This window comes from Euleptes europaea, chromosome 8 (genome assembly GCF_029931775.1).
Source record: "Euleptes europaea isolate rEulEur1 chromosome 8, rEulEur1.hap1, whole genome shotgun sequence".
NCBI classification, from domain to species: domain Eukaryota; kingdom Metazoa; phylum Chordata; class Lepidosauria; order Squamata; family Sphaerodactylidae; genus Euleptes; species Euleptes europaea.
In genome coordinates this window covers 4,776,051-4,802,675 of record NC_079319.1, presented here as the reverse complement: position 1 = coordinate 4,802,675, position 26,625 = coordinate 4,776,051, and the positions used below count along the sequence as shown (strand labels likewise).

Genomic DNA, 26,625 nt, shown 5'->3' with positions numbered 1-26,625 from the left:
AGGATCAGAGGAGCATGCCTATTATATTAGGTGCTGAGGAACACAGGGAGGATAATGCTGCGGCAGTTGTCTTAAACACTACACAATGGTCTTAACTACTACATCCACACTGGCAGTTGCACTTGAGTGTTGAATGTCCCGAATGGACCCTGTCAACCAGGGAGAACAGCCATTGGAATAAGAGACCCAGTTCAGCACACGATAGTTTTGAGACATCTGAAGCTAGGAGCAAAATTATCTGCCTGTACAATGAATGCATACACTCTACCATGGTTCTCCTTAAAAGCCAGTGGGACTAGACCCTCTGATTTTAGCACTTCTCTTCCTCTGGCTGGGTTTTGTCCTCCCCTGTCCATAGCTAAATGGAAGTCCATTTGCATTCTCTGGATCCTTGACAGCGAAACCCAATGTGAGATGGAATATCCATTAACACCAATGTGAAGGTTTCATCTCGCCATTGCCCACTGGCTGAGGAAATAGCAGTACCATTCTTTAATAGCATTGGATTCCCCACTGACTCACTGCAAAGAACATTATTTTTCCCCCCACATTGTGCCCTTACGTGGCCTGTTCTGGTGGGAACAAAGCCGATTTTAATCAGTGTTCGGAATATGTAAAGTCTCCCTCCGGAGGATAGTTTCAACAATTTACTGCATGCTCTTTAATCTCATCTTCAGATCAACATGGGATTTTTATTTTTTATTTTAAATCAAGGATTAGACTGTTCCCCGTCCCCCTCAGTTGCAAACCGTGACTTTCTTGGGAGTCAGTGTGGAATACAAGCCGGCTTAACTTCCATGTACGCTAATTCGGTTGATTTAATTTTAGAGAGGAAATGGCATAGATGGCTAGGTTGCAAGAACGTGGAGTGGGTTCCAAATCTGGAGGACCTGGGTGACTGTGCCGGGCTTAGATTGAGAGAAGAGTGACGTTTCTTCTTTTTGTAACTATATGTCCAATAGCCATGTGTGGACCCACTGTACGGATTTAAATATCTGCACGTTGGTAACAAACAGGGCAAAAGTTGGAGGCTTCTGCAAACCTGGGGAAAACTCCTCTAGGGATTTTTATGCAGGGACATTTCCTCTTGGTCACCCCTGCCGACTGCTTCAGGGCTTCCTTTTGATTATGCATGGCTTTTTCTGCCCGTCAGAGGTTGCCTCCCTCTCCCTGCACATTTTGCCCACATTTTCCAGATGCCATTTCAGCTAGAATCTGGAAAATGCAGGCAAAATGAGGGGGGTGGGGAGAGAGAGGCAACATCTGACCGGTGGAAAAGGCATGCCTAATCAAAAGGAAGCCCCGAAGCATTTGGCGGCGGTGACCGCGGGAGAACGTCCTTGCATAAAAGGCCTAGGTTTAGAGAGAAATAAAACAACAGGGAGGAGCTTAAAAACATTTAAACAATGTTTGGGTGTGTGTAGAGACATGGCAGAATGGTCCAACCAGCAGGAGTGTGTGCTGAGAGAAAATAGTGTTATAATTTGAGATCCAGGCTTGAGGAGTGGGGTAGGTTGCCAGCTCTGGGTTGGGGAAGTCCTGCAGATTCTGGAAGTTGAGTCTGGGGGTGGGGTTTGGGGAGGGACCTTAGCAGGGCATAACGCCATAGAGATTCCCCGCTCCTCCACATGAGCGGCGGACTCTAATCTGGAGAACCGGGGTTGCTTTCTCTGCTCCTTCCCATGAGCAGCGGACTCTAATCTGGAGAACTGGGCTCGATTCCCCACTCCTCCACATGAGCGACAGACTCTAATCTGGAGGACCGGGTTGGTTTCCCCTCTCCTCCACATGAAGCCAGCTGGGCAACCTTGGGCTAGCCACAGTTCTCTCCGAACTCTCTCAGCCCCACCTACCTCACAAGGTGCCTATTGTGGGGAGAGGAAGGGAAGGCGATTGTAAGCCGCTTTGAGACTCATTAAAGGTAGAGGAAACCGGGGTATAAAAACCAACTCTTATTCTTCATTCAAAGGAGAAACAGAGGGGTCACAAAAGTGGAATTAGTGTGAAACAGCCAGAGGAATTCAAATCCTCTCGGCCGGATGTAATATAACCCCCCCCCCCCTCACCTTTCTTTGTGCTAAACAGGATTAGCAGGCAAAGTCCTGGAATTGCTTACAATTATTTTGAAGAGCTTGCCAAGGTCAGGAGAGGTACGAGCAGAATGAAAAGAGAATACGTATCAAAAGAAGGATGCAAAAGGGAAGGCCTCATATCTAAGGGATGGCAAAAAAAAAACCCCCAAAAAAACAAGGTTTGTTTTGATGTGCAGGAGATTCTGTGCAAAACTGCACAGACCGTTCAATGCAGGAATGATTTGGGGAGCATCTGGTAGACTTTATTACTGAACAGTGAGAGGCAGCGAGGGCACAGGATTCATCGAGACCTGGTGGCCTCGTCGCGGTGTCCCTGGGCACCGTGCTTCCCTCTGACACCTTTCCTGGAGCCCACCAAGTGCTTTTAGAAGGTGGGGTGGGGGGCTTTGGCCCACCAGGGCTTCTGATTGCCTGTGCAGATTAAAAGGCATCCTCTTAAAAAGAGCTGCTGCCTGAAACGCTGAAGACTTACTATAACTTCGCTCCCTGACATTTTGTGGCTGGCGCCACCTCCTGCAGCAGCCGCTTTGTGGCTGTGCCCACCGCACTGTGTCAGAATCCCAAAGGTGCTCACAGGCTCAAAAAGGCTAGGAATCCCTGATCTAAACTGGAAGAAAAGGAAGAAGAGGAAGAGGAGTTGGTTTTTATATGTCGACTGTCTCAACCCTTACGGAGAATCAGACGTACAATCTCCTTCCTTTCCTCTACCCACAACAGACACCTTATGACGTAGGTGAGGCTGAGAGAGCTCTACGAGAACTGTGACTAACCCACAGTCGCCCAGCTGGCTTCATGTGGAGGAGTGGGGAATCAAACCCAGTTCTCCATATCAACCGCTCTTAACCACTACACCATGTTGGTTTTTGCATGAAATAAGCTGTGCCAATAATAATAATAATAAAAAGTCCTCTCACCCCGAGAAGCTTCAGTCAAAGGCTTGAGAGTGGAAGAGAAGGCTTGTCTGCCTGAGATCCTGAAACGCCTTTCCCTCGTCCCCATCCAGCTCTCAAGGGTGCTTAACAGCTGGTTGGGAACACCTGCCGAAGACACTGTCATGGACCAAGGGACTGACTCCTCCTCAGGGGAAGAAGCTGAAGACTCAGAAGGTGAGGAGGCTGAGATCTTGGAACCACCACAGTCAGGAGCATCTGACCCACTTCCAGGCGCCTCCTTGGTGTCCTGCAGGAGTCCCAAGAATCCAGTAGCACCTTAAAGACTAACAAAATTTCTGGCAGGATACCCAGAACTCTTGCTCTTTTCTACTGCTATCTGGACTCTTGCTCTTTTCTGCTGCTACAGACAGACTTAACACGGCTACCCATCGTGATCTATCTGCATGCTCATGGCAGAGTTTCTGGGTGGTGCACCATAAGAAGAGTTGGTTTTTACATGCCGACTTTCTCTACCACTTAAGGAAGAATCAAACCGGCTTACAGCCATCTTCCCTTCCCCTACCCACAACAGACACCCTGTCAGGTAGGTGGGGCCGAGAGAGCTGTGACTAGCCCAAGGTCACCCAGCTGGCTTCATGTGGAGGAGTGGGGAAACAAATCCAGTTCACCAGATTAGCCTCCGACGTTCATGGAGAGGAGTGGGGAATCAATCCCAGTTTTCCAGATCAGAGTCCACCGCTCCAAACTACCGCTCTTAACCACTACACCATGCTGGCTCTCTAGCATACATACAACACACATCTTGCCTTCTGCGCCTCTGGGTTTCCTAATCACTACGCTGTAGCAACCGTTTCCCTGTCCTTCCATGATGTTCTAACCAATTCACATCCTACAAACTCACATTCTAGCCATACCGTCTGTGCCATTCTTCTCTAGCACCATTTTAACAAGAATTGAACACACGAAGCTGCCTTCTACTGAATCAGACCATCTGTTCGTCAAGGACTGATCAAGGTCAGTATTGTCTGCTGAGACTGGCAGCAGCTCTCCAGGGTCTCAGGCAGGGGTCTTTCACATCACCTTACTTGCCTGGTCCCTTTATCTGGAGATGCCGGGGATTGAACCTGGGACCTTCTGCATGTTGAGCAGATGTTCTACCACTGAGCCATGGCCCGCCCCAATTAACACCCACCATGCCCTGAAGCATTCTACCTTCCCCAGTACCCTTTAATTTTATTTTATTTTATTTTTTATTTTATTTATTTTTTGGTAGCATCCACCCTGGAGAAGAGTTTTTGAGAACTTGACAGCTTGTTTACTGTTATGATCCATCGGTTTTGTCCAAATAAAAATGCATCGCATGGTTTGTGTTCTTTTTTTTTTTTAATTATTATTTTATTTGTGGACGCACAGGGCTGTAATCACTTTCATACCATCCTATTGTTTTCCAACGCCTTATCCTAAATGTCCTCTCTCTCATATGTTTCCATAGTAGTGTGTGTGTGTGGGGGGGGGGAATGAAATTACTTCAGCATCTTGAACACTTTGAAAATTGTCCACTGATTTTAATCACTTTTTTAAAAATCCCCTGCCCTCTGTTGGCTTCCCTTTTATGACTTCACTTTATCTCCCTGACCTCTGCTTGCTCTTGTGCATCAACTGTCTAATTATTCATCCTTCTTGCAGGATTCCGGCTGCCTTTCTCTTCTATTTATAAACCACGTCGCCAGAGAACAAAACCCGTGGAATGAGCAGGCCGCCTTGAGTGCCTTTTTTGCCTCTCCGTCCCCTTCTAATTGTGTCCCCGTCTCCCCCATCGGTGATTCTCTCTTCCAACCCCCTCCTCCTTTAACCTCGGTTTGCTCTCCTGTGACTGAAGTTTGCTCTTGGCCTGCCGGTCACGATTTCCTGGAGCTATTTAAAGGAAATCACACATTCACAGCCTGGGCCAGGGTGGTGTGGTGGTTAAGAGTGGCGGGTTCTAATCTGGAGGACTGGGTTTGATTCCCCACTCCTCCACGTGAAGCCTGCTGGGTGACCTTAAGCTAGCCACAGCTCTCTTAGAGCTCTCTCAGCCCCACCTGTTTCACGAAGTGTCTGTTGTGCGGAGAAAAAGGGAAGGCAGTTGTAAGCTGGTTTGAGTCTCCTTAAAAAGGTAGAGAAAATTGGGCTATAAAAACTCCGCCTCCTTCCATCCATCCATCCATAGCTATGGGATAGCTCTGATCCATAGGATTTAATAAATATAAATGGCTGAGCAGTGATATGATGAAAACCTGGCTTGATATATATCTTCAAACATGATAGTGCTAAAATGGGATCTAAGAGTCATGTTACAAATTCAGATATATTTTGGGAACAGATCGACCACATCATTATATGCTTTCCTCCCCCCACTCAAAAAATAAAATAACTGTATGAAGAGGGGAGGGGCTGTGCCTTAGTGGTAGAGCATCTGTGTGGCATGCAGAAGGTCCCAGGTTCAATCCACGACATCTCCAGTTTAAAAGGGCCAGGCAGTCGGTGATGTGGAAAACCTCTGCCTGAGACCCTGGAGAGCTGCTGCCAGTCTGAATAGACAATACTGACCTTGATGGACCAAGGGTCTGAGTCAGTACAGCAAAGCTTTGTGTGTCCACATCCATTGAATTTCTCTTAGTGGTGTAGTTCTGGTTTAGCATTCCTCCTGGATCCATGTAGGGAGTTCGATGTCAAGCGAGGAGGGACTGCCCATTTGAGTTTGCCTCCGTTTTCATAATTGCGAACCCATCACACGTTAGTCAGTATGGTACGATGGAGCTGATATGGTCGAGTGGTTAGAGTGTCAGGTTAGAATCAGATGGAACTGAATTCAAATCCCCACTCTGCCATAAAGCTTGCTTGGGGATGAAGAAGAAGAGTTGGTTTTCATATGCCGACTTTCTCTACCACTTAAGGAAGAATCAAACGGGCTTACAATCACCTTCCCCTCCCCACAACAGACACCCTGCGAGGTAGGTGGGGCTGAGAGAGCTCTAAGAGAGCTGTGACTAGCCCAAGGTCACCCAGCTTGGCTTTATCTGTAGGAGTGGGGAAACCTACCCGGTTCACTAGGTTAGCATCCAATGCAAATCTTCTGCCCGATCAAACAGAAACATACTGATCAATCAACAAAATATCAGATCTTGTTTTGATTAGCAGCAAACCGTTCCAAAGCGAGGTCTGCCTGTCATCTAATTGTCATCTAATTTTGCCTGATGAAATGGGAAAGGGTTTTTATTGACTCCTTTCTTTCCCATTTCCTGCCACATCTTAGGCAAATCCCTTAAAGCTCCCAACGAAACCTGCACAGCATGCAATAAAATAGGAAAGCCCTTTATTACAAAACCACAAAGGTGAGAGGAATTTCAAGCAAAGCCGAAAGTATTTTAAGAAGACAAGCAAAATTTCTCAAGGGAGTTTTGCGTAGGCCTTCATTGCAGCATAGGGATTTCTCATCCTCAGTAGCCCATGAATCTTCCTTCCATCTTCCCTCACTCCAAGGAGAAAATACAAATTAATCTTAATTTATTGGGGGGTTCTAAAACCCCAGCTCCGAAAAATAAAATTCATTTACAAACAAGTACCAGATAATTCAATTAGCATTGAATTATCATTGACAAGGAGGCAACAAACCTATTGGGAGGGAAACCAAGACCTCTTGAGGCTGTTTTCTTTTCTTTTTTATGGATAGCCATCAATGTAAGCAGAGTCCTCATTATGAAATAAATACCCTTGCAAATTTCAACGTCCTACCTTCAGCCCTACTGTTTGACCGAGATCACTTCATTCCTCTTCCCAACGACTTTGTCAATGCAGAACAGGGAAGTGGAAACCATAGAACATGTATTGCTGCATTGCCCTTTTTACAACGATATTAGATCGCAGTATATGGTCCCCATTCTGTCAACCTTTCCCAGAAGATCTGAAGAATTTAATGTTTCCCTTCTCCTCGCAGACTCTTCTCAGGAGATAACCATCCGAGTAGCCAAATTCTGTCTCCAGACGTGTGGGATACATAAACGGCAGACCAAGATCAATAACCTTATTCCATAGATGGCACTACCTCCCCGTTTATAGCTCCCCCCCTTTACTTAAATTTATTATTATTCATAAGGATCTACTATTAATACTCCTAACCTAATCTTAATTTCATTGCCTTGTACTTATATACGGAGCTGATTCTGTATCGAAATAAATATTGATTGATTGATTGATTGATTGACTTAAACCTGTGCCAGATGGAATTTCAGCCTCCTTAAAGGAAGAGCTTGTGAGCCTATTATACTGTAACTTCAGAGATAAACTAATCCAGGTGTCATTTCAATGCCTAGTACCTTTAATAGATGCCTCTCTCCGGAAGCAAGATTTGACTACAGTTCCCTAGGGTCTCATCACCTCTGGGTTAGACTGCTGCAATGTATTTTGCATAGTGCAGCCCTCGGTGACTCTTTTGGAAGCTTCAAGCTTGGTGTAGTGGTTATAGCATCAAATCAAGATCTGGAAGTCCCGGACTCGAATTCCCACTGGGCCAGTCACTCTCTCAGCCTAGCATACCTCACAGGAATGTTGTGAGAGTAAAACAGAGGATGGGAATGCCCCCTTGAGCTCCTTGCAGGGAGGGTGGACTAAAAATGTGCCAAGTAAATAAATGTAATGTAGACTAGAGCCACCTGGCTGGTGATATCCACCCCATCTTGGGAACATACCTCTGCTAAGTACTCTGCTAAGGAAGCTTGCTGGGTGACTTTGGGCCTGTCACTTTCTCTCAGCCTTATCTACCTCACAGGGTTGTTGTGAAGATAAAATGGAGAAGAGGAGAACAATGTAAGCCTCTTTTGGTCCCCTCTGGGGAGCGAGGAAGGGTATAAATGAAGTAAATAACTTAATAATACCACAGTTAGCTCTGCGGATTGGTACGATACAACTAGGGTTTGCCAGGTCCTTCCCTCGCCACCGGTGGGAGCTTTGTGGTGGTGGGGCTGGGGGAGGGGGTGATCGGCACAATAATGCCACCTCTGGGGTAAACCTGGAAGTGACGGGGACACTCTAGCACATTCTGCCCAAAACTCTATGGTTTCCATAGAGGTTTTTTTGAGGAATGTGCTAGAGCGTCCCTGTCTGACGCTAATCACACACCCGCCCGCCAGCTGAGGGGCGGTGGACAACCCCCTTAATTGGCATGCAGTTGCCCGCCATTACCTGGTATATGGCCACCCTAGATACTATCCTGCCTCTAGCTTTTTGTCCAGTTATGGGGATGTCGAAGGTGGGATCTACCCAGGGATTGGGGTGATAAGGGGGTATTGTGAGCAGAAATGGAACAGAACTTGACTTCGTTGTCCCACGTATTAATGTGAGCTGTCTTGCACTGTGGCTGGAGTCCATAAAAGCCGCGCGGAGCGCGTTGATTTAATTTTAAGAGACCTAATTAATGTGTGCCTTAAACCTTAAGGTATTAAAAGCCTATTACTGCACAACAAGGAGGAAAATTAATTATTTTAATTGTTCCAGCCTTCGTGTGAAGTCTTCCCAATCTATCACAGACTGATCCAATCTCCTTGCTGGCACAGAGAGAGTGGTTACGATCTATTTGCTATTTCAAAGCTATTGGGGGGGGTGTACCACGGGCCATGCCCTAACCTGGATGGCCCAGGCTAGCCTGATCTCATCAGATCTTAGAAGCTATGCAGGGTCGGCCCTGGCTAGGACTTAGAAGGGAGACCGCCAAGGAAGTCCAGGGTCTGTACACAGAGACAAAATCTTCAGGCATTTCTCAAGAGAGCTGGCAACCCTACCCACACCTTATGGAATGGCGACCCTGGCGACATTAGGAAGGCATTCTGCAAACTATGCAAAACAGAATATTCAAGAGGGCTTTTTGCACAGGTAAATAGGATTGTACTGTCATGTTTTCAGATTTCTGTAGTCCAAACCCTATTGTACAGTTCATTGGATGTCCCATCCTGTTTGATTATATTTGACTTATATACCATCTCAGTGGTAGAGCATCTGCTTGGCATGCACAAGGTCCCAGGTTCAATCCCTGGCATCTCCAGTTAAAGGGACAAGGCAAGTAGGTGATGTGAAAGACCTCTGCCTGAGACCCTGGAGAGCCGCCAGTCAGAGTAGACAGTACTGACTCTGATGGGCCAAGGATCTGACTCAGTATAAGGCAGCTTCATGAGTTCAAAAGGAAAATGAGGCAGTTTTAAAAACAAAATATCCTCCCACCCCACCCCATGTGAACAACATTTCAGTAAGAGTGCGTTTTTTCGGATCACAGCCCACTTCCGCTAAAGTCTGTGGCCGCCCCTCAGCAGACAACCCCAGGCATCTAAGGCAGGACCTACTTGCTACAGAAGTAAACTGTACCCATTGAGTCTCTGGGGAAGTATACTGTTGTACATGGCAAGATGAATACACAGCTACACTCTGTGGATATGGGAAAATATGAAGGTGCCTGAAGAAATGGGGAGCTGGTGCCATGGAGTTAATTGAAGATGAAATACAAAACATATGACCAAATCCTGGAGGGCTTTTGTTGCCATCTTCTGGGCGTGGAGTAGGAATAGGGTTTCCAACTCTGGGTTGGGAAATACCTGGAGATTTTTGGGGCGGAGCCTGAGGAGGGTAGGGTTTGGGGAGGAGAGGGACTTCAGTGCCATAGAGTCCAAAGCGGCCACTTTCTCCAGGTGAACTGATCACCACAGGAGCCAGCGTGGTGTAGTGGTTAAGAGCGGTGGTTTGGAGCGGTGGATTCTGATCTGGAGAACCGGGTTTGATTCCCCACACCTCCACAGGAGCGGTGGAGGCTAATCTGGTGAACTGGATTTGTTTCCCCACTCCTACAGCTGGGTGACCTTAAGGCTAGTCACAGCTCTGTTAGAGCTCTCTCAGTCCCGCCTATCTCACAGGGTGTTTGTTGCGGGAAGGGGAAGGGAAGGTAATTGTAAGCCGGTTTGAGTCTCCCTTAAGTAGTAGAGTAAGTCGGCATATAAAAACCAACTCTTGTCCTCCTCCTCCATCGGCTGGAGATCAGTTGTAATAGCGGAAGATATCCAGCTAATACCTGGTGTTGGGCAACCCTAAGTAGGGGTCACTGGGGTGCGGGAGGGAGGTAGTTGTGAATTTCCTGCGTTGTGCAGAGGGTTGGACTAGATGACCCGGGTGGTCCCTTCCAACTCTATGCTTCTATTCTATGATTCTAAATCATCCCCTCTCTGGGTACCACCTAGGCTGAAAGCTGCCAAGGGTGGGGGGCTCAACGTCTTAAAGTAAGAGACACAGGAGGGAGGGGGGAGAAAAGCCAGAAAGCAGAGGAAAGGTCAAGTTAAATGTTTGTCTTCTGTTGCCGCTTCTTTGGAATTTAGAGCAAGCCATGTCAAGGTAAATATCTGGCAAAGGGAATGAAGGCTGAATTTAACTCCAGCACGCTGTTTCCCTGGGAGGATGCAAAATGCCTTGAATGCAAGAAAGCCCCCCTTTTTTTTAAGCAAGCAAAAGAAAAAAAGAGAGTGTGTTTTGAGGAGGCATGTCAATACATCTCAGGACAAATCCGCATTTTGTTTCTGCTTCAGAAGCAAAGGGGCCGTGTGCCTTTGAGAGCAGAGGAGGAGGAGACCCCTTAGATCTGCACAGAGATTCCGAGAGATAAAGATGAACAGAGGCTCCTGAAAAGGGTCCAAGAAAATCAAAGGGATTGTCAGAAGATTAGCCAGGAACTGTTAGAGGGGTTTAGCGCATCCCTGGTGAAATTCAAAGAGCGTTTGGAGGGCCTTGCCCTTGGAAAACAGTGGCAGGGTTTTCAAACAAACCTTACACAATGCAATGCGGAATCCTATCCGCGCTCACTTCTAACTCCCGCTGAGATCAATACGGCTCGCTCCCAGGTAAGCATGCACAGAATTGTGCTTTGAACTTAGAAATCAGATCATTTGAAAGGCCTTGCTTCAGCTATCCCAGGACACTGGATTCTGCAAAACAAGTTCTACACCAGGGGAAGAAGCCTGTGTGTGGTTGGCGCTTCAAACTACATTATTCTTTAAGTTGGGGTCCCCACCATGATGCCCGTGGCACCCACCAGCAATTTATTGGTGTGCTTTTAGGAAGTGGGCGGGTCCGAAGTGGGCGGGGCCAGTCAGGGCTTTTGTCCGGCTCAGCTTCTGATTGGACAGTGGGGATCTGACAGCTACTGCCAGATGAATGTTTCTTAGCTAGCTCATTATCTGTCCCTGTGTGTATGCAAGAAAATATTTTTGAAACAATACGTTCATTTTGGAAAGCATCCTGGTAAGCAGAGCTTCTGCCTGAAATGTTGAAGAGTTATTATCAGAGTGATGCACGCCTTCGCTTCTCTCCCTGAAAGTCCGTGGTTTACCTATGGCTGGAGGGCTGTGGCTCAGTGGCAGAACCTCTGCTTGGAATGCAGAAGGTCCCAGGTTCAATCCCGGGCACCTCTGGTTAAAAAGGATTGGGCAGTTGGTGATGTGAAAGACCTCTGCCTGAGATCCTGGAGAGCCATAAGGAGGGGCTGTGGCTCAGTGGCAGAGCATCTGCTTGACATGCAGAAGGCCCCAGGTTCAATCCCTGGCATCTCCAGTTAAAGGGACTAGGCAAGTAGGTGATGTGAAAGACCTCTGCCTGAGATCCTGGAGAGCCGCTGCCAGTCTGAGTAGACAATGCGGACCTTAATGGACCAAGGGTCTGATCAGTATAAGGCAACTTGGTGGGTGTTCATGTGCATTATTCATACAGGAAGGTGTGAGAAAGATATCTGGGCCCTGCAAGTATTTTTTTTCTTTTAAGTTTTTGTGTCCCATGGACATTCATAATGGTTCAGAATTTAAAAACAAAACCCCTAACAGCAAAATAAAATTAAACATTCCTTCAACTCAACAGAAATCCTTTTGGTACAACTTAATCACGTTGTAAAAAACATAATAATAAACTGTCTTATATTTTAGAATCATTATGTCTGTTTACTGTTATATTTATAATCATAAACAGGCCGCGATACATTTTATGCGCTCTCTCTCTTTCCCTCTTTTTTCTTTACCGATTGTAACTTTTAAATTATTATTCATTTATTTTATTTTACATTTTTGCGCATCTTTTGCTTGTCAGGTTTTTTTTTAATCAGTATTTTTAATTAAACAGTAACATCCATAATGCACCAATAACAATTAAATCCCAACACCTAAATCACAGCAGCCGCGGCATTGAAAGAGGCCGTTGTAAACGGTAGCGCAGATTGCATGAAATTAGGCATAAAGAGTCCAAAGAGATGGGGGAACAGATTTTTTTTTTTTTAATGGAGACAGGACGGTATTCACTCAGCCCTTTAAAAAGTTGCTGTTGAGGGGAGATCCTCTGGCAAGGAGTTCCGTTGGTGAGATACACTCACAGAAAACGCCCTCTGTCTCTCATGGACCACAGCCTAATTCACAAAGGGTGGGGGGGGATGCTCTCATGGGATGATCTCAACCGAAAGGTTTGCAACTTGGGTTTCATTACCGGCTAGGGATGAGCAACTTTTCTCCGTTTTGTTTCTTTCTGTACAGCCTTTTAAATTTAATCAGTGGCTCCAGAGTAGTGTAGTGGTTAAGAGCGGTGGTTTGGAGCGGCGAACTCTGATCTGGAGAACCGGGTTTGTTTCCCAGCTCCTCCACATGAGCGGCGGAGGCTAATCTGGTGAACTGGATTTTTTTCCCCACTCCTGCACACGAAGCCAGCTGGGAGACCATGGGCAAATCACGGCTCTGGTAGAGCTCTCTCAGCCCCACCTACGTCACAGGGTGTCTGTTGTGGGGAGGGGAAGGGAAGATGATTGTAAGCTGATTTGATTCATCCTTAAATGGTAGAGAAAGTCAGCATATAAAAACCAACTCTTCTTCTTCTTCCTTCTTTCTTCTTCTTTAATTTTCTGCTTTGCACTGTGGCTTTTCATAGATCCATTTATGGTGTATTTTTTTTAAACCCAACTTATACGGAATTCATCTGTGCATTATGTATGTGTATAATGTTTACTTTCCCCCCGCAACCGACTTATGACAACCCCGTAGGGTTGGCAAGACAAGAGATGAACGGAGGTGGTTTGCCTGGTCTGCGTAGCAACCCTGGACTTCCTTGGTGGTCTCCCATCCAAGTACTAAGCAGGGCTTTGCTTCCGAGACCTGGCGTGATTGGGCTTGCCTGGGCCACCCAGGTCAGGGTTTACCAATGCACAAATAAATGTTGAAATATGAAGACATTTTTCAGGTAAAACTGGACACAGCTGTGAAGAAAGGGGAGTACAATCACCATAGGGTTGCCAACCTCCAGGTAGTGAATGAGAAAAAAGGCACCACTGTACTAGTAACGTAGTTCAGAAAATCAGTACAGGAGCGAAAAAATCTTAACAAAGTGCAAAACATTTATCTAGAAGGCTACTATACCTATACAACATCAAAACAACTGTACAAGGTCAGGATATCCCTGAGAGGTAAAACACACTATTACAACAAGTGAAGCAAACAAACCAAACAAATACAATGAATTCTCAAAAAAGTCTCTCAAATAGTACATGTGTCATCATAGACAATATTGCACAGACAATTCACTGCATATTCTTTAGGCTATACAGCCCGTAGTTCACAATGAACTATTGACACATGTAGTAGCCTTCTAGATAAATGTTTTGCACTTTAAGATTTTTTCGCTCCTGTACTAACCTCCAGGTAGTAGCTGGAGATCTCCTGCTATTACAACTGATCTCCAGCTGACAGAGAAAAGTTCACCTGAAGAAAATGGCCGCTTTGGCAATTGGACTCTATGGCATTGAAGTCCCTCCCCTCCTCAAACCCCGCCCTCCTCAGGGTCCACCCCCAAAAACCTCCCACCAGTGGCAAAGAGGAACCTGGCAACCCTAGTCCACGCCTCTTTAAAGTAAAGACCATCACTATACCCTGTGGTGGTGAATTCCACCAGCCTGCTATGGCCAGCTTGCTCATCTCTTGGGTGGCCCTAACTGGACTCGAAGAGAGTTGGCCCTTTAAAGCTGACACCCCCAAACTCTTGTTGGTCTCTAAGGTGCTACTAGACTCAAAGGAGGCTTTAACTCTTGAACGCTCATACCTTCCCCCTCTCCCCAAATCTTGCCAGCCTCTAAGGTGGTCCTGGACTCAAATCTAACCCATCCTCCTTGTTCTTCTTCCAATCGCAAATGCAGCCCTTGAGGATACTTTTCAGGGAAAAACAAAATAGGAGACCATCCGTACATTGACTAGTCGGACTTGGAGGATAAAGTGAGTCGCACTCAATTCCAGCTGTCTGCTTTTTGCCTCTGCATGTGTCCCATTCAGATTTTGCATGTTTAGGTAAGTGCTTTTTTTAAAAGGATTAAGGAAACCCTATTTCCCAGCAGTGCCCCCGTACAATGGAGAAGTCCACCAGAGGCAGGCCTTTGACAAGGCAAGGATTCGGCGTCTCAGCATCTCCATCCCCAACAGAGATGGAAGGGCAACCAGTCGTAGGTTTTTCATGCATGTGTACTTTGACCTACTTTCGCCTGTGGTCCGACTTGGTTTTTCATTGGGGTTATGCATGAGTTTTCCATCCCTTAGGGATAGTCTCGCACCCATCCCACACAATGTCCGGATCTTCCCAATCCTGTTAAAATACGATTCTTCGATCTCCCCTGAGATCAGTCCGGGTTCAAATCGTGCTCATAAGCCAATGTGCAGGAGAATGGAGTTGGGGGTGTGTGTGTGACATTTTCCTCACAGTCAATTACAAAGCAGTGTTTCAAGGACCGGGGACTCAGACGCTTCCTGATTTTTGCTGGTTATTTTTTGTTGGTTTGTATCCCACCAGGATTTCCTACTGAGCAGACATTTTTCTCACATAAAAATGGGTTTTATAATGGCACTTTGGTTTCCTCCCCACCTCACTCCGTTCCTTTTAAAGAGCTCCATTTTGTGAAATGGGTTTTAAAATGGCACTTGGAAGAGCATGGGAGAAGGGGGGGATGATGTTTTTCTCACAGCAAGCACTACAGCCAATTACAAAGCCGTGTTTTAAAGGGGCGGGGACTCAGGCGCTTCCTGATTTTTGCTGCTTTACTCCAGGACTACCTGGAGTAAAGAAATCTGGAGAAATCTGAACGGGACACCTGCAGAGGCAAAAACCCCAGGACTTCCTCCAGGACGAACAACAACATGCATAGCCTTTTTAGGATTCGGGACAGAAAAGTGTGAGTCAAGAGAGCATCAAACCCCAGGTGGAACTCCCATGAAAAAAAGACCGGAGTGGAAGTATGGAGCAGATTAGTACTGCCCAGGTTGGACACCCCTTTGCCTCTCCTCCCTCCCTGCCCTCAGCTCTGGTTTCCTGGTCTTGCCTTCCTCTCAGAAGAAGCCTGAGGCATGGCGTGCAAAGTTCTTAAGGCAGCATTTCTCTGCCTTGGGGCTAGATTGCTATGGATAGCCATTGGTAGTTTCTTTTTATGCAATGAGGGTAAACAGATTATAGAACAGACAAGTCATCCACTGGGGAGGGGAGGGAGGATTAGAGGAAGCGCCTGCCCTCATTCACGCTGAAAATCAAGCTCTGCAAATTAACTGTTGTGGTCCCATTACCCAGCTTCTAAATTGGCCACCTTTGACCCTATTGTGATGTCTCCTTAATTAGTGATGTGGCTATTCAGGCACAGCTAGAGATGCGAGGGAGAAAAAAATAATAAAGAAGAAAAAAGCACAATTCTGCCCCCCCCCCCCCCCAATAGCTTCTGTGATGTTTGGAGTGGAAACGTATTTAGCAAAAAAAAAAAAAAAAAAGCTGTTTGCAATATATAAACCACCCAATATTTTCCAAATGTCCAAACAGGCTTGCCAGATTCACAGCCCCCAAATCTGGGTATCCTCCTTCACAGACTATGCAAATCACTTTTCAGTCCTGCACGCTGATTGTCTGCATTGCTGTGTCCCTTCCTGCCAACCATCACAAACCCTGTTCCCTCCGGCCAGGACGCACTCATGTTTTCATCTCAGACAATGGCAAAGCGTGCCAAGGAAAGATGCAGGAAGCGGCTCACTTGTAGCTATGAATGCCTGCAGAGGCTATAACGACAGGAGGCAGGAGCTGAATTGTTTTTGGTTCAATGATCGGGCAGATGATTGCTGCCACATTTGGCTTTTTTTTATCTCTGGAACTACAAGGGGTATGTGGGGAGGGTATGGCTCAGTGGTAGAGCATCTGCTTGGCAAGCAGAAGGTCCCAGGTTCAATCCTCAGCATCTCCAGTTAAAGGGACCAGGCAAGTACATGATGTGAAAGACCCCTGCCTGAGACCCTGGAGAGCTGCTGCCAGTCTGAGTAGACAACACTGACCTTGATGGACCAATGTTCGGATTCAGTGTAAGGCAACATCATGTGTACATTCTCAGCTGTGGCTCAGAAGTAGAGCATATGCAGATCAAGCAGAAGGTCCCAGGTTCAATCCCCGGCATCTTCAGCGAAAAGGAACAGGCAGTAGGTGATGTGAAAGACCCCTGCCTGAGACCCTGGAGAGCTGCTGCTGGTCTGAGTAGACAATACTGACCTTGATGGACCAGTGGTCTGATTCAGTAGAAAGCAGCTTCAAAGGAAGGTGTATGTGTGTGTTGGCTGACTCCACACTCAAACTGAAAGTACATCTTGTTCTGAACACATGAAAACATGAAGCTGCCTTATACTGAATCAGACCCTTGGGCCATCAAAGTCAGTATTGTCTACTCAGACCAACAGCGGCTCTCCAGGTTCTCAAGCAGGGGTCTTTCACATCACCTGCCTTCCTAGTTCCTTTAACTGGAGAGGCCAGGGATTGAACCTGGGACCCTCTGCATGCCAAGCAGATGCTCTACCACTGAGCCACAGCCCCTCCCTTCGGGGAGGGAGGCGCTGTGGCAGAAAGCAAGGAGAGCAGGATCTTTGATCTTGAGGTCATAAGAACATCAGAAGAACCCTGCTGGGTCAGACCAGTGGTCCATCTATTTATTTTATTGTATTGTGTTTTTAGGCTGCTCTTCCAGATTAGGTCCAGCTCAGAGTGGTTTACAACAATTTAAAACAATTCAAACAGCCATAAGATACAATAACACTATCAGCAGTGATAAAAACTATGCACCTTTAATTTTAGAAGCAATGATAAGCTACAACCAAATGGTAGAATAACAACATTTGGCAGGGGAGGGGCTGTGGCTCAGTGGTAGAGCATCTGTTTAGCATGCAGAAGGCCCCAGGTTCAATCCCCGGCATCTCCAGTTAAAAGGACCAGGCAGCAGTTGATGTGAAAGACCTCAGCCTGAGATCGTGGATTAGGGTTGCCAACCTCCAGGTACTAGATAAACAAAAACTTATGCTGACAACAACTACGTTTAAACAATTACAGCACACAGGCTCATAAGTTTAACAACATTTACTAACAATAATGTGACTGCACTATGAAAAACATTTGAAAAGTACAAAGTACAGAAAATCTCAATTCAGAATGTATAAATGGAAATAATATTGAGGGAGTGGATTTCTCCTTTTCAATTTCCTTTATGAAGACATCACCTGGTTACTTCACCGGGAGACGTAGAGATTCCTCCTTAATCATGCACAGTCCAAATTGTAAGTAAAGAACAATGTCCAATCTTGAACAAACAACAATGGACAAACAAAACGGCACCTCCAGATTGGTGTTCATTTCACAATAAAGCTTGCTTCATCAGTTGGTCTTTTGTCTTGTTTTCTTTCATATGTGAATTGCAATGATATGAAATATTTTCATGGGTACATATACCTCTGCAAAATAACACAGAATATTCTAACATCTTGTCATGCATGATATAATAAAATACCAATTGTAAATAGCATATTAATTATAAGCTCACCATGCCAAGAATCAGTGGACCTCCCAGGGTTCCTCTATCTTTCCGTAGGCTTCTAAGATCCACAAAGTTACTACAGTTTAAATTCATTCTGGTCTATTTCTATCAGCTGAGATTGTTTTTAAAGGCAAAGAATATTTAAAGGAATCATGCTAGGTCAAATTCATTATTCAAACCAGTAGGATTCATAGTTTTAAAACGGTGGACAAATCTCATTTCTTGTCTATGCAGCAATCTGACAATATCCTGACGATGATAAGGGCGAGGTTTATACTACCACAGTGCAAAAAATAATAAATCATTGTCAGTATGTCCTTTCTGTAAGTAGAGACTTGTAAGGGGCGCGTCCATTACTTTGGCACGTATCCGCGCCCTATGTTCCCCGATCCACAATTTAAGTTGTCTCGTGGTCGAACCCACATACATAAAAAAACATGGACACAAGATGGCATACACCACGTTTTGTGATAGACAATTCGTGAATTGTTTTAATTTAATGGTTCTTGTAGGTTATCCGGGCTGTGTAACCGTGGTCTTGGAATTTTACACGGTTACACAGCCCGGATAACCTACAAGAACCAATGAACTCTGACCGTGAAAGCCTTCGACAATGTTTTAATTTAAACTTAAAATTTGTAGCTGTGGAACTTACTTCTTTGATCAGGAGGCTATAAGCGCACATTGCGCAAGTGCCATATTTATAATGGCTGGCAATGTTAACCCCTTGTTGGCAATTGGACTCTATGGCATTGAAGTCCCTCCCCTCCCCAAACCCTGCCCTCCTCAGGCTCCACCTCCAAAATATTCCACCAGGCTAACAGGGACCTGGCAACCCTACTCTGGAGAGGTGCTGCAGGTCTGAGTAGACAGTAGTGACTTTGATGGACCAAGGCTCTGATAAGGCAGCTTCATGTGTTCAAGACAAGACAATCGCGGAAAGCATACCAGAGGCGGGTAGGAAGAGAAGAAAGGGAGGCCAGCAACCCGTCTTCACACAGCGGCCAACCAGTTGCCCTGGAGGCCCAACAACAGGGCATAGTTGCCTCCTGGCACTGGGATTGCGAGGCTGACTGCCTCTGACCATGGAGGTTCCCTCCAGTCACCATGGCTAGTGGCCACTGAGAGACCTCTCCTCCATGAATCTGTCTAATCCCCTTTTAAAGCCATCTCTGCCTGGTCCTGTTCGGGCATCATTCTGAGGGAAGGGGGAGGTAAAAGGCTTTCGTCCTCTTCCTCCCCTGGCTGAAATCTGTCACACACAAACAAACGGAGAGACTCCAGCCACACTATGCTTAAGTTCTTCCATGCACCCCTATCCCTTGTGTATGTGGCAAACGGGGTTCCGAAGTACCCCCTGCCTACAGGAAGCAGGGGGAAGACCCAGGCCATATCACCGATAATGCGGCAATGTCACTTCCTGTGTGCACTGGAAGTGATGTCATTGCATCTCTGGTGATGCAGGATGCTCAGGTATTTATGCAAAAACCCTATGCTAGAAGCTATTTTTACCATGGAGTTTTTGCCCAAATACCAGAGTGTCTTGTATTGCCAGCAACACAATGATGTCACTTCTGTTGCATGCTTGAAGTAACAATGCCATGTCGCCAGCAACAGTGGTCTAGGCCTCCCTTTGCTGTTGGTCAGTATCCCTGCTGGCCAGCTGATCACTGGTGGGGATAGGGTTATCGGCTCTGAGTTAGGAAATACCTGGAGATTTTGAGGGTGGAACCTGGGGATGGTGGGATTTTGGAAGGGGAGATACCTTGGAGAGGAGCCATGGCTCAGTGGTAGAGCATCTGCTTGGCATGCAGAAGGTCCCAGGCTCAATCCCCAGCATCTCCAGTTAAAGGGATTAGGCAAGTAGGTGATGTGAAAGACCCCTGCCTGAGACCCTGGAGAGCCGCTGCCGGTCTGAGTAGACAATACTGACTGTGATGGACAAAGGGGTCTGATTCAGTATAAGGCAACGTCATGTGTTCAAACCTTATCAGGGTACAATACCATACAGACCACTGTCCAAAGCAGCCATTTAATCCATGGGGAACGGGTCTCTATTATCTGGAGATCAGTTGTAATAGTGGGAGATCTCTAGGACCCACCTGGAGGTGGTGAGTGGGGCCTGGGGGGGGGGGGGTTTCCCCTGGCCACACTAATGGCAGAATTTATGATTTTTGGATGGTGATACTCACCAACACACGCATATTAGTGTCCAAACAAATGACTGCAGAACAAAATTGACGTTCAAAGTCTGCCTTTTTTTTCTGGGAGGGGGGAGGGCAATGTTAAAAATATATCTGTGGTTTCCTCTCCCCTTCAATGTGAATTCTCTTCCCTGTAAGGCTGCTTTGTACCGTCTTAGGCAGCTTTTCAGGAGCTGGTAATGAGCGTTTAGATGGGATTTTCATTTTGTTTAATCTGCCACCCGTTAGTACTTTCTCTGGTTTTCCATAGCTGGCTAATTTATACGACTGCAATCCTTCCGCTCCTGCTGCATTACTCTGCTCTTGTTGGGAGCAGACAATTTTAGATATTGTCTCTTTTATGATTTGAAGTATTTTTAAAATGAACTTCCACGGTTGCTAGCCCCTTGGAGGGCCCTTTCTGACGGAAAAACGGGACAGAAATATATCTATATATTTTTAACAAATAAATAAACGCATTCTCGTGAAATTGTGTTTTGGCTCCATCCAACATATTAAAGTAAACTCAGGGTTATATCGCCCATGGGAAAACAGACTTTCTAGAAAAAGTACACAAGAACATAAGAAAAGCCCTGCTGGATCAGACCAAGGCCCATCAGGTCCATCAGTCTGTTCACACCGTGGCCAACCAGGTGCCTCTAGGAAGCCCACAAACAAGACCACTACAGCAGCACCATCCTGCCTGTGTTCCACAGCACTGAATGTAATAGGCATGATCCTTTGATCCTGGAGATAATAGGTATACATCATGACTAGTATCCATTTTGACTAGTAGCCATGGATAGTCCTATCCTCAGAAGAATATAAGAAAAGCCCTGCTGGATCAGACCAAGGTCCATCAAGACCAGCAGTCCGTTCACATAGTGACCAACCAGGTGCCTCCAAGAAGCCCACAAACAAGACGACTGCAGCAGCATTGTCCTGCCTGTGTTCCACAGCACGTAATATAATCGGCATGCTCCTCTGAGACTGGAGAGAATAGGTATGCATCATGACTAGTATTAAGAACATAAGAAAAGCCCTGCTGAATCAGACCCAGGTCCAGCAGTCTGTTCAGACAGTGGCCAACCAGGAGCCTCTAGGAAGCCCACAAACAAGATGACTGCAGCAGCACCATTTTACGATGGGACATGATTTATTTCTATAAGGTGTCTGTATAAATGCATGTTGCAATGAGGTTATTATGCCAATAAAGGTCTATGCATGTGTGTGACTAGCCCAAGGTCACTCAGCAGGCTTCATGCAGAGGAGTGGGGAAACCAACCCGGCTCCCCAGATTAGAGTCCGTCACTCATGTGGAAGAGTGGAGAATCAAACATGGTTCTCCAGTTTAGAGTCCACAGCTATAACAATATACATAAATAAATGAGTCCAAGTCTGGAGTTGGGGTATTAGGATTGATGCTACTCAGGGCCATTGGATCACATGAATCTGCCTAATACTAAATCAGACCCTTTGTCCATCAAAGTCAGTATTGTCTACTCAGACCAGCAGCGGCTCCCCAGTGTCTCAAGCAGGGGTCTTTCACATCACCTACTTGCCTAGTCCCTTTAACTGGAGATGCTGGGGATTGAACCTGGGACCTTCTGCATACCAAGATGCTCTAACACTGAGCCACGGCCCCTCCCCTATGAATGAGTCGAATGAGTAGTTTCATGTAAGTCCTAAGTAATTGCAGATTTTTTTTCCCTCCAGGATCAGAACTCCTGACTGTGAAGCAGACAAATCGTAGGAACAAATGAATGACAGCCTGCCAAATGCACTGAGTTCCCATTCTTGACAGGCCAGGACCCCTGCCTCACCAAAGAAAGGGCCGGGCCAATCCCTTCAGAGGGAGATCTGTCACAAACTGCTCCTGCCACTAAACGGCTAATTGCTTCATTAGACAAGGCAACGCTCCGGGGCCTGGTGACCCAAGTTGAATGATCAGAGATGTCACGCTATCCAAACGGCAGTGGCTTCCGGCCTGACATAAATCTCCAAGAATAAGTCAGGCCTCACGTTGGGCCAGCGCACAGCTTTTCACACAATATCTGCTCGTCTGGATTAACATGTCAGCCCCGTGACGGGCTCGGCTCCTGACAGCAACAGACACCGCGCCTGCATACATGAAAAGTTAAGGAGTTCTCTTCCCCGGGGGCGCTTTCCGCTCAATCAATGAGCTCTGGCATTCAAAACGAAAGGCTCGGGGAGGACGTTTTCAAATGCGCGCCAGGCCCTGCTCTAAACAGGCAATCGATGCCCAGGAGCACTTCTCGGAGTCAAGGGATGCTCCCGAAGAAGTTGCATTAAAAAGAAAATAGAAGCAGATTCTCTACTGTAGGAGGCTGCAATCAGCTCTTGGAAATTGAAGGCCTCTGGGAAAAATGTAAGAGGCTATCAGATTTAGGGTCCTCCCCTCTCTTAAAAAAATTGTCCATGGGACTTAATATATATATATAAAAAGGTTTCAGAGCAGATAGTTCGCACAGGATTGTGTGATCTGTAAAATCAGCCGATGGCATGTGGGCTGATTTACCTAACACATTGCAGCATTAGGAGAAGGAGAAGGAGAAGGAGAAGGAGAAGGAGAAGGAGAAGGAGAAGGAGAAGGAGAAGGAGAAGGAGAAGGAGGAGGAGGAGGAGGAGGAGGAGGAGGAGGAGGAGAATAAGAAGGTTGTTTTTATATATGTCGACTTCCAATCCACTTTCAATGCACTTTGCAGCTGGATTTTACTGTGTGAAACTGCAAAATATGCTTGCACATTATTGTTGAAGTGCATTGAAAGTGGATTGGAAGTGCCTTATTCTGCATGCGTGAAAGAACCCTTAGTGTCCTCGTTGGGGGTGGGGGGGAGTGGAGTATGAATGAAGCAAAACAAATATATAAGCCCCTCCACATTTCTTTTTCTCTTCCCTAGGCTATTTCAGTACCCAGGACAGAGGCTTGAGTCCAAACCTCCAAAGAGAGGAGGAGGAGGAGGAGGAGGAGGAGGAGGAGGAGTGTATTTTTTTAAAAAAAATGCCAAGTTTCTCTAACACTTAAGGGAGAATCTCCTTCCTCTTCCCATAACAGACACTCTGGTGAGGTAAGTGGGACTGAGAGAGTTAAGAGAGAACTGAGATAATACAAGGTCACCCAGCAGGCTTCACGTGGACGAGTTGGGAGTCAAACCCGGTTCTCCAGATTAAAGTCCACTGCTCCAAACCACAGCTCTTAACCACTACATCCTGCTGGCCTGGGTTTCTCCTAACCAGCTTACACCAGGGAAGAAAAGTGCAATGCCATATGATTCACCCTCCTCATTGCAGTCTTTTGTAGCACAGAGCCTTTTGTTCAAGAGGGTTCCCCAATCTTCGGAGAGCATTTCTGGAACACGGTATGGGCTGATGGGGGAACGGAGACAGTGAGGAGGGAGCACATGAAGGTGCCTTACAATGGATCAGAAATTTGGGTCCATTATGGTCAACATTACCTACTCAGACCAGCAGCAGCTCTCCTGGGTCTCAGGTAGCAGTCTTTCACCATCGCCTGCTACCTGATCCTTTTTAATTGGAGATGCCAGGGACTGAACCCGGGACCTTCTGAATACCAAGCAGATGCTCTACCACTGAGCCAGGGTCCCTCCCCAACTCCACCTCTCCACTAACACCTTCCTTCAGCTCCCTTCATGGGCCATGGCTCAGTGGTAGAGCATCTGCTTGGCATGCAGAAAGTCCCAGGTTCAATCCCCAACATCTCCGGTTAAAGGGACCAGGCAAGTAGGTGATGTGAAAGACCTCTGCCTGTGTCCCTGGAGAGCCGCTGCAGTAGACAATACTGACTTTGATGGACCAAGGGTCTAAGGCAGCTTCATGTGTTCATATGTTCTACTGGACCCTACTCATCATAGGCCCGGTTGAGTTCTGTACGCAATATCGCCCAACCCCGACTGTACCAGCTTCAGAGAACTCGTAAATCAGCCGGCGGCGCAAAAGTGTCCGTCTTAGCCGGGTGTTCCCTGACGAATCAATGAGACTCTTCACACCACGCCTGATAGCTGGCCTGATAAACACTCTGCGGCTAGATAAACGTATTCCCAGGCAGCTTTGACATTAAACCGGGAAGGTATTACTTTGAAGGGTTTAACATACTGTATTAACGGGTTCGAGACACCGTTTCAAAATATTTATGGAAATCGCTTTTCATAAAGCTTATACAAGCAGAATAACAAAACCCTAAGAGATATTATGAAAATCCACCCTCAATTAAACATGGTGACACTTAAAAGCCTCTGTCTGAGTTGCTTTACATACACACACGAAGAACCCTTGACTTACGTGATTTTGGGGGCGCTGCAGGGATAAAAATTTAGTCTTCAACCTTTTTTTGCATCTATGTTTGTGATTTTTAAAAATAATTTATGCCCTTCGACTCAAGGTATCACAATTATGTGTAAAATGGCACATTTAATTAATGTGAGGATTCTTTAGATGAAGTAACATTGACTTCAAAGCAAGGAAACCCATATGGTGTTCTTATACTACCCTTTCTCTGAAAGGTCAGGGCAACTACCGTGTCCTCCCTGCTCCGTGTGAACCTTAGAGTAACCCTGCAAGGTAGGCTAGGCTGAGAGAAAGTGAGCAGCCCAAGGTTCTCCAATAAGCCTCCTAGTCCAGGGGGTGGGATCTGAATCCAGCGGGCCCTGGTTCTATTATGGGATGGATTGTAATGTTTGTTTGTTTTTATAGAGTGGCTTCCTGAAGGGCTCAGGGTTCTTTCTATGCACTGAGTTGGGACCTAGGAAACCAAAAGGGGTTGAGCTAAACACTATCAAAAACATAAACCAATAAATCTGTTTTTATTATTGATTGTGCATCATCCTCAATTAAGAGTTAGTAGCTAAACGTAGTAGAGATTATGCCATTCTTTGCTTCACGTTTGTTGATGTTATACACATTCTGAAACACTGGACACCGTAGGGGGCGTGGGGCTGAGAGAGTTCAGAGAGAGCTGTGACTAGCCCAAGGTCACCCAGCAGGCTTCATGTGGAGGAGCGGGGAAACCAACCCGGTTCATCAGATCAGAGTCCGCTGCTCATGTGGAAAAGTGGGGAACCAAACCTGGCTCTCCGGATTAGAGTCCACCGCTCTTGACCACTACGCCACGCTGGCTCTCTTACATAATGTTGCATGTAGAGGGCCGACACAGGGTGGTTTCACATGTTCACTTGTTCCATTCACAGAATGACGTATACATATAAAGCGAAATCTGGGTTCAGTCTCTAAGTTTAAAGGCAGACGAATTGTTACAAAGTTTCCCTCCTCTTCATTCCAAGCCCCGTCCTTCAAAGAAATGATGTTTATGGACTTAGGAGCTCATGATGTGTGTTTGTGTGTGTGTGTGTGTTTTACTAGGTGCTTAAAACTCTACTTAAAAATGTAAACAATAAAAGCTATCAAGCTACCAAATGTTCCACCATCATTCCCTAGACACCTCCTAAATCACAGAAGGCTCAAGGAGAAACAGGTGACAAAATTGAGAGGAGGAAGTTTTGGAGCAACTGAAAGAGGACGGAAGGAAATACGCCGCCGGATTACGAGACGAACAACACCCTGAACCGAGCCAGGGTGGATACGTAAAGACTCTTCAACGTGTGGTAAGTTACCACTGACTACGGGGGATATTGTACCATTCTGCCAAATAGCAAGGAGAAATTTATCTAGAGCACTGGTTCCCAACCAGGGGTCCATGGACCCCCAGGGGTCCGCGAGAACTAAATTAAGGTCCACGAAACAAAGTTATAAATCCATAATACAGTAATATTTTCAATTAAAAGTTCTCTATTATAAAAATATATATTCAAATTTTATTCTAAGTTTAATGTTTAACTAACAGTTATGATTAAAGTTTATTTTCAAATTCTCGGAATTTTTATTTTGAACCTTGGGGTCCCTGCACCGAACAAAAAAGTCCTAGTGGTCCCTGGTCAAAAAAAAGGTTGGGAACCACTGATCTAGAGATTGGATAGAATTCCACCCCTGAGGGAATCTAGATACAAACTACAAGTGCCACTGAAGGTGAAAGCATTTGTGGTGTGGGTCAAGAAGCCATGCTTTAAGAACCTAAGAAGAGCCTTGCTGGATCAGACCAGTGAAGGCCCATCTAGTCCAGCAACCTGTCTCACACAGTGAGCAACCAGTTCCTCTGGAGGTCCAACAACGGGGAATAGAGGCCAAGGGCTTCATAAGAACATATGAAGAGCCCTGCTGGATCAGGCTAGGGGTCCACTTAGTCCAGCATCCTGTCTCACACAGTGGCCAACCAGTTCCTCTAGAGGCCCAACATCAGGGCATAGAAGCTGAGGCCTTCCCCTGATATGAACATCAGAAGAGCCCTGCTGGATCAGACCAGTGAGGGTCCACCTAGTCCAGCATCCTGTCTCACACAGTGGCCAACCATTTTCTCTGGAGGGCCAACAACAGGGCATAGAGGCCGAGGCTTTCCCCTGAGGTTGCTTCCTGGCACTAAGGTTCTCTGAATGTGGAGGTTCCCTTTAGTCTCCATGGCT

General features: G+C 46.2%; 1 protein-coding gene and 1 non-coding gene across 2 annotated transcripts in view; one reads left to right on the top strand and one right to left on the bottom strand.

The window, feature by feature from the left end:
- The window catches only part of TSNARE1 (t-SNARE domain containing 1), a 245,453-nt gene that overhangs the window by 168,811 nt on the left and 50,017 nt on the right, over window positions 1–26,625 (bottom strand). The window lies entirely within an intron of this gene.
- Window positions 11,534–11,605, top strand: TRNAV-GAC (transfer RNA valine (anticodon GAC)). Its single transcript has one exon. It is a non-coding gene; the product is annotated as a tRNA-Val (tRNA).